The sequence below is a fragment of the Rhinolophus hipposideros genome (assembly GCF_964194185.1).
Source record: "Rhinolophus hipposideros genome assembly, chromosome: 19".
Classification (NCBI taxonomy): domain Eukaryota; kingdom Metazoa; phylum Chordata; class Mammalia; order Chiroptera; family Rhinolophidae; genus Rhinolophus; species Rhinolophus hipposideros.
The window spans coordinates 35,935,685-35,944,976 of NC_138065.1; positions in this window are offsets into that span (position 1 = coordinate 35,935,685).

Genomic DNA, 9,292 nt, shown 5'->3' on the forward strand with positions numbered 1-9,292 from the left:
ATAACTGTATTTTTTGAGCCAACACTTGGACTGCTGCTTGGTGACAGCCCTCAAGAGCCTGGGTGTCAGCAGGGACTAAGGTAAACAATTTAGGAGGTGGCTAGAGCGAAAAAGGAAATGTGTTTTAGCTCCTAAAAAGGGAAGGTAAGAGGATACTCGGGGATATGATGTGCAGTTGAAGTCTACATGGGATGAAGGGCCCATAAAAATTCATGGTAGTTAAAAGGCATTTCAAAAAAGGATGCCTGTTGTTCAATTTGAGGTCATTTGCATTAATGCAATGTAAACCTTTCCAAAATTAGCTCTGTGCCAGCTAATTTTATGGCCAAATTCTAGGGGACTCATTAAGTGTTTGTAGAATTTAAAAAGAAGCAGAATTACATATCTGAGCTGCTGCAGGGGCACTGCCCACTAAAACCTGAGCCCGGAAGCAGGAGTGCTCATGGAAAAGATACAGAGACACAGAAATCTTGGAGAGGATCTTGGATTTCCTAGGATTTAAGGGTTTATTTCATTCTTAATATACCTACAGCTGACGTGTGGGTTACATAAACCAAGAATGAAGCGTTTTCTACTTGGTCTTAGAGGTGATAGAGAGCCACTGAGCTGGGTGGTGTGGCAAGAGAGCCGTGCCTAGAGGTTAGGAAATGACATGAAAAAAGGTGATCAAGTGCTTGGTCGGGGTTGGGAAGGCAATGGGAGAATAGTTGCAAATTACAGAGCATCTGAGTGTGTGAACGGGGAAAATTATTTTCCGTGGGGACATTGAAAACCAACTCATTAAACCCAGGGCAGAGAGCAATGCTGTGATTGACAAAGTAATGGGGGAAAGGTCAGACCATTGTTCCAATCATCTATTCATTGTTTCATATTTCTAGCTTCTCACAAAGAGGAAAAAGCCTAAAATTAGCTTCTGACATATTGTCAGCATTTGAAAAATCACATTAGCACTAGTGCAGAGGAAAATGGGAAATGATGTGTGAATTGCTTCCTGGGGAGTATCGACATTTCCCAGAAATGGTTCATGGAAGGACCATCTTTCTTATCAACCACAAACATGTTTTGAGGATCAACTTACACTGGGACATTCTGACAGATCCAGCTGATTTAGAGATAGCTCAGTACTAAAGAGCAAGGGAGGAAAAAAAAAATCTCCTATTGGAGTCTCCACCACTGGCAGGACCACAATTGTGCCTTGCCTATAATCCAGACTAGAAAACCTCCTAATCATGATGCATTGCATAGAGTGCTCAGAAAAGTCTTGCCTTAGTAGTGGAAAATAACTGATGCTAGACTAAATGCTGCTCTGGTCCCTGAAAACTCTTGAAAGAAGACCCAAAAGGGTCCCTAGGCAGATCAAAGTATTTGCACATAAGTTGCTTACATCCTAGAACATTAGGCCACTAGCTACATGTGGCTCATCAGCACATGAAATATGGCTAGTGCCTGAGGAAGGTCCCCTTGAGTTTTCAGAAAAGTACTGAGGGGCATGTGTGTATAAGGAAATTATCCAGACTGGGGAAAGAAACATCCAAAATGAAGGTAGACATAGATATATTTGGAGAGGTTTAGTGGAGTGAACCTGTCACACCTTGTTAGCCCTGTTAAAGGTTTATTCTATCAAAGAGCAACAGAAGCCACTAAAGGAATTCAAAGAAGTCATAAGATTAGATTTGTATTTCAGAAAGATTATTTCAGCTACAACATAGAGGATATATTGGAATGGGTTAAGCCTGGGGGCAGTGAGACCAACTGGCAGCAACCTGATAGTAATGAAAAATTAAGAAAGCTATGGGGTGGATATTTATACCTTTGTAGGAAGTGGAGTGGGAGCAGGTAAATCAGGCAGAAAGACAAGTTTCATGCAGAGAATGGCATCATACCTGGCCTTGCAGAGCCCTCCTTCCCTTATCATAGCAACACAGAGCCTATTATGTGCAACGTACTGGGATAGAGTAAATATCTAATATCTCCAAAAAGAATTACATTATTAAAGGTATACCCATTTCATTTTTGTGAAATGTCTCTCTTCTAAGAAACTAAAAGCACATTAATAACATTGTCTTATAAGCCTATTGGTTCCTTTTGAAGCTGGAATAATCAATCAGCCCAGTCAATTGACTCAATAACAGGGTCGAGCATTCACTAACATTGATAAACTATCCAGAGAGACAGGGTCACATCCTTTGAGGATTTGCCACACCATCAACATTGATAAACCAAATGCATCCTTGAGGCCACTTGGAAAGATTACGATTCATGTTTGAGAACTCCAACCATCCACAAATCAAGAGGACCAGTGAACAACTGTGATTTAGAGTTTATTTGTAAACAATTTTTATACGTGTTTTCAGCCTATTTTTAGAATAATCACTAATGGTATCATAGCTTGTACATGCATTTTCCCTAGTTTTTCTAGTTTGGATTAACTTGATCCCAATTTTCACGCATTAATATTACTCATAATTATCATATCTAAAAATGTTGTTGTTAAAACTCTCTGTTGGTTCCACCTTTCTCTAGAAGAGTTATACCTAAACACGTCAATCTTTTATGCACTCATGAAAAGTGACTCTGTTTTGAGAATATTCAGTGTCTTTATATTTTAGTTAAAGATCTGTAGAATTCATAAGGAAACACAAAACAGTATATCTTTCATACGTGCACACACACACACACACACACACACACACACACACACACATTATTTTAGAAAAAGGAATTAACTTTGGTGGAATAGTTGTAATTCTTCCCCTAAAAGATTAAAAGTTATTCAGAATCTAGAATTCATATCAAACTGTGAAGTTAAGCTATAAACTTTTTGATGAAGGGAGGTTAGTATACCAGATTCAAAGTCACCCATAGAGCTATGATCACTGACTGAGGTGATCAAATGGCTGAAAATCGTTGCAATAAAGTGCAGGTAAATCTGAGGAGAGGTGGGAGTTAGATAATGTAGGGAAAGGGTCCAAATGCTACAATAACCCAAGAAGAGCCCAAGACATATTAGGTAGTAAAGGAGAAGGACCCCCAGGACAGCTCGTGTGCTGTTACTTAATCATTCATACTGCATGTAAGACCTATATAACTTAAGTGCTGTCACAACGCTCAATGCTAAAGGGCTCCTTGCAGGTAAGGTGTCCAGGTTTCAGTCTTATAGCTCTGTCCACTTGTTTGCTCAGTGGATATTCAGCATCTGAATGTGCTGTGCCCCATACAGGGCCTCTTTGGCTGAAATGGGAGCAAGCAAAACTAACAAACAAAAAATTAGGTGGTGGTGTGTTCGAGCAGAGTTCCGTGCACTACTAAGCGTTAGGAAATAGTATAGAAACGGTAGGAATAGTGGCTACATAATTATAGCCAGGCACTGCTCTTAACCTTTTACGTGCATCAATTCATTAAATTTTCACAACCTAAGAAGCAGGTACAATTATTATCCCATTTAATTGAGGAGGAAACGGAGGTACAGAGAGTTTATGTTATTTGCCCAAGGTTACACTAAATTTTCCACCAAAAGTTCAGGCTGCTTCCAGACAAATGTCTGATCACCTCCAAGGAAGCAATCAAGGTAATAATAATAATAATAATAATAATAAATAATCGAATCCTCACAATAACCTTTTTTTTTAAGTGAGCTTTCTTTTTTACTTAACAGACTTTATTTTTAGAGCAATATGAGATTCACAGAAAAATTGTATGGAAAGTACAGAAAATTCTTATATACCCTGTCACGTGGGGCGGCCTGCAGGGTCTCTAGTTCCGCTCTCCACATAAGAACGCAGGATATGGTGAGGCCAAAAAGGAACACCCACGGAGCCATAGATAGGGGACTCATACCACTATGGTCTCACTGGTGGCTGGGTTGGAGACACAGGATGTAGGAGCCACATAATCCACTACCTGCGGTCCACTTCTCTCTCTGCCAACCAACCTCACTTGCTAGCTGCTATCCGCCGTGCTAACTGCAATCCGTGCTTGCCAGACACCATCTTCTTGCTAGCCCCCATTTGCTGCTAGCGTAGCTATGGCAGTTATATTAGTGGCCAATGGCTCACTGGTGACAGCTGATGGCCATCCAATCTCAATTGATGACCACTGACTACCTGAGCCAGCACCTTTCCACGTGAGACCAAGAGCCTAGAAACTGCACTCCTGGCTCTGTCCCCACAGTCCACCCCTACAGGGTCTCGCCTCACAATCTACGTGACAAGCATCTTCTGCGAGGGGCCCTGTGCGAGGAGCCTGGAGGTGAATGCAATATCCTGCTCTCTGGGCAGAGCCAGGGTTTCTCAGGGCACCACCAGTTCTTCTGGGAACAGCCAGACTTCCTGGGCTTCTTAGGGTACCACCAGTCTCCCTGGGCACAGCCACGGCCTCTCAGGGCACTGCCACTCTCTCTGGGCCTCTCAGGGCACCATGCTGGAACAACAGCAACTCATAGTCAAGGTGCTTACATATTCTCGATGGTGGCTGGTCAAGACACAAAAGCAAACATCCGCCAGTTCCACTACATGGTGGTATGTTCCCAAACAAACAGTCAAGCGGTCCATTAAATTAGGTATGTGTGGGGACAGAGCCAGAAGTGCAGTTTCCAGGCTCTCGGCCTCATGTAGAGAGGTGCTCACTCGAATAGTAAATGGCCATCAACTGTGATTGGATGGCCATCAGCTGTGGCTAGTTGGCCGTCAGGTGTAACCAGTGAGCCATTGGCCACTAATATAACTGCTGTGGCTATGCTAGCAGAAAATGGGGGCTAGCAAGATGATGGTGGCTGGCAAGCACGAATTGCAGTGAGCACGGTGGAGTGCAGGTTGTGGATTGCAGAGTAGTGGACGGCAGGCTGTGGATAGTGTGGCTCCTGTTGCCTGTGTCTCCAACCCAGACGCCAGTGAGAATACAGTGGTGTGATTCCCCTATCTATGGCTCCATGGGTGTTCCTTTTTGGCCTCACCATGTTCTGTGTTCCTATGTGGGGAGTGGGAGCTGAGACCCCGCGTGACTCCCTGCATGACACGAGGCACAGTGAGCAGGGTATGGTGCCGGCTAAAGCTCTCCGAAGGGCGGTGGAGCAGTTTGTGCATATGAACACTCAGTCTCAGGAAGACCAGGAGGAGCAGCTGCAGGAGAGCTGGACCCCCATGGAGGGTCGGAAAGACATGGATTTCTCTCCAACCAGCATAGGCCAGAGAAAGCGAAGGTCGTTGCAGCCCTGAGGGCTGGGAAATCCTTGCTGAGGTAGCCTGGATGCAGGACTTGTAGTCTCAGGAGGAAACTCTTGCTGAGTCCTCCGTGGGAGATGAGGGTGAGGTCAAGGTCATTCCTCACCCCCAGGAAGTCCCTGGCAAATGACTGTGGACTATGGGGAATTGCCTTCTATCCCTAATTTAATGGACTGCTTAATGGTTTGCTTGGAAATGTACCACCATGTAGTGGAACTGGCGGATGTTTGCTTTTGTGTCTTGACCGACCACCATTGAGAATATTAAGCACCTTGACTATGAGCCACTGTTGTTCCAGCACGGTGTCCTGAGAGCCCTGGCTGAGCCCAGGAAGTCTGGCTGTGCCCAGAGACGTTGGCAGTGCCCTGAGAGGCCCTGGCTGTGCCTAGGAAGTCAGGCTGTGACCAGAGAGAGTGGCAGTGCCCTGAGAAACCCTGAGTCCAGGAAGTCTGGCTGTACCCAGAGAGAGTGGCAGTGCCCTGAGAATGCTGGCTGAACCCGGGAAGTCTAGCTGTACCCAGAGACGTTGGCAGTGCCCTGAGAGCCCTCGTTGTGTCTGGGGAGGCTGATGGTACCCTAAGAAGCCCAGGAAGTCTGGCTGTTCCCAGAAGAACTGGTGGTGCCCTGAGAAACCCTGGCTGTGCCCAGAGAGGCTGGCTGTGCTCAGGATATTGCATTCACCTCCAGGCTCCTCTCACAGGGCCCCTAGTGGAAGACACTTGTTGCATAACTTGTGAGGCGAGACCCTGTAAGGGTGGAGTGTGGGGACAGAGCCAGGAGTGCAGTTTCCAGGCTCTCGGCCTCACATAGAAAGGTGCTCGCTCGGATAGTAAATGGCCATCAACTGTGATTGGATGGCCATCAGCTGTGGCTAGTTGGCCGTCAGGTGTAACCAGTGAGCCACTGGCCACTAATATAACTGCTGTGGCTACGTTAGCAGAAAAATGGGGGCTAGCAAGAAAATGGTGGCTGGCAAGTGTGGATTGCAGTTAGCACAGCAGAGTGCAAGTTGTGGATTGCAGAGTAGTGGACGGCAGGCTGTGGATAGTGTGGCTTCTGCTGCCTGTGTCTCCAACCCAGCCGCCAGCGAGACTATAGTGGTGTGACTCCCCTATGTATGGCTCTGTGTTTCTTTTTGGCCTCACCACATCCTGCATTCTTATGTGGGGACCAGGAGCTGAGACGCCACGTGACTCCCTGCATGACAGGATGGAAGGCAATTCCCCATAGTCCATAGTCATTCACCAGGGCTGTCCTGGGGGTGAGGGACGACCTTAACCTCACCCTCATCTCCCACGGAGGACTCAGCAAGTGTTTCCTCCCGGGACTACAATCCTGTATCCGGGCTGCCTCAGCAAGAACTTCCCAGCTCACAGGGCCGCAACGACCTTTGCTTTCTCCTGCCTATGCTGGTCAGAGAACCGTGCACATCTTCCCACCCCTCCATGGGGGTCCAGTTCTCTGGCAACTGCTCCTCCTGGTCTTCCTGAGACTAAGTGTTCATATGCACAAACTACTCCAGCTCCCTTCGGAGAGCTTTGGCTGGCACCGTATCCTGCCGACTGCGCCATGTGTCATGCAGGGTTGCATGCATGGTCTCTGGTCCCGCTCCCCACATAAGAACACACGATATGATGAGGCCAAAAAGTAACACCCACGGAGCCATAGATAGGGGAGTCATACCACTATATTCTCACTGCCGTCTGGGTTAGAGACACAGGAATCAGGAGCCACACGATCTGCGACCTGCCATCCACATTTTTGCCAACCAACCAACCCCACTTGCTAACTGCAATCCGCTCTTGCCAGCTCAGCCACCATCTTCTTGCTAGCCCCCATTTTTCTGCTAGCGTAGCCACAGCAGTTATATTCGTGGCCAATGGCTCACTGGTTACAGCTGACGGCCAACTAGTCACAGCTGATGGCCATTCAATCACAGTTGATGGCCATTTACTACCTGAGCCAGCACCTTTCTATGTGAGGCCGAGAGCCTGGAAACTGCACTCCTGGCTCTGTCCCCACACCCTCCTTTGCCTCCTCTCCACGCCCCCGGTAGCCCACCCCCCATCCAGCCCCACCAGCTCCATCCCCACCATACACACAGTTTTCCCTATTATTAACATATTGCATTAATGTAGTACTGTCATGCAAGGCGGCCTGTGGGGCCTCTGGTCCCGCTCCCCACATAAGAACACAGGACATGGTGAGGCCAAAAAGGAACACCCACGGAGCCACAGGTAGGGGAGTCATATCACTATATTCTGGCCGGCGGCATTCGCCTCTCTGCAATCCGCTCTTGCTAGCCCCCAATCTTTTTTGCTAGCGTAGCCACAGCCGTTATATTAGTGGCCAATGGCTTACGGGTTACAGCTGATGGCCAACTAATCACAGTTGATGGCCATCTGATCACAGTTGATGGCCATTTACTACCCGAGCCAGCACCTTTCTATGTGAGGCCGAGAGGGGGCTTTGTCCCCACAGTACTTTTGTTACAATCGATGAGCCAATTTGATACATTATTATACTGAAAGGAAAGTCCATAGTTTCCATTAGAGTTGACTCCTTGTGTTGTACAGTTACGTGGGTTTTAACAAATGTGTAATGACATGTATCCACCCTTACAGTATCATACAGAGTAGTTTCACTGCCATAAAACTCCCCTGTGCTCCACCTATCCCTCATCCCTCCCTCCTTATTCCTGAACCCCTGGCAACCACTGCTATTTTTACTTTCTTCAGTTTTCCTTTCCAGAATGACATATGGTTGAAATCATACAATGTGTAGTCTTTTCATTATGGCTTCTTTCACTCAGTAGATGCATTTAAGGTTCTTCCATGCCCTTCGTGGCTTGACAGACCATTTCTTTATATAGCCAGGTAATATTCCATTGTATGGATGTGCCAGTTTGTTTATCCATTCAACTATTGAGGGATATCTTGGTTGCTTCCAAGTTTGAACAATTATGAAAAGAGCTGTTATAAACATCCATGTGCAGATTTTTGCCTGGCCATGTTTTCAACACATTTAAGTAAACATCAAAGAGTAAAACTGCTAGATCGTATAGTAAGACTATGTGCAGTTTTGTAAGAAACTGCCAGATTGTCTTTCAAGGTACCTGTAGCATTTTGCACTTCTACCACCAATGAATGAGAGTTTCTGTTACTCTGCATTCTGGCCAGTGTCTGGTGCTGTCAGTGGATTTTCACTATTCTAATAGGTGTGTAGTGGTATGTCATTGTTGTTTTGATTTGTAATTCCCTAATGACATATAGTATTGAGCATCTTTTTACACGCTTATTTGCCATCTATACAGATCTTCTGCTCATTTATTAACTGGGTTAACAATCCCATTTTCCAATGAGGGAACTCAGGCACAGAGGGGTTCAACAAATTGCCCAAGGTTACACAGCTGGGGTTGGACCCAGGCAGGAGGGCTCCAAGGCCACGGTCCTAATCATAGTCTGTAATGCCTTCAGGACACAGGTTTTAGAGCTAACAAAAACAAAACAAAAAAAAACCTGAGTCTTATTTACATGGTGTCTAACCTTGGATATAAGTTATTTAATATCTCCAAGTCTCAGTTTCTTGTTCTGTAACACGAGGATAACAAGTAAAGCAGAGAAAGTGTTGAACTTGTTTTCTGAACAGAGCAGCTGCCAATAAATGGTAGCTATTATTAGTCCAAGGCCACATGAAAGGATGAGAGATGCCTGCAGTAGCCATAGGAATTGGCACCTGCCTTGAAACTAAAATGGATCAGTATGGGGCTTCAAATTCCATAGAAAATTAGACATTTCTTGGTGAAGTTTCCATAATCAGTTGTCAGTGGACACCTCAATTCCTTATACCTAGTGCATATGAATGAATAAAGGGGATTCCAGTTCTTAAAAGAATAGAATTTTACTGTACTTCATTTCCTTTTCCTGTTCATCTATCTTCCCCTCCTGCTGTCCCTACAAAAAAAAAAAGTAACAGTTTTGTTAACCTGCCAGCTAACAAAGCATGTCTGTAACCAGATGTGCCCTGTTTGCCTCCACTGAAACTGTAATGGTGGCAGAAAAGAAAAAACATCC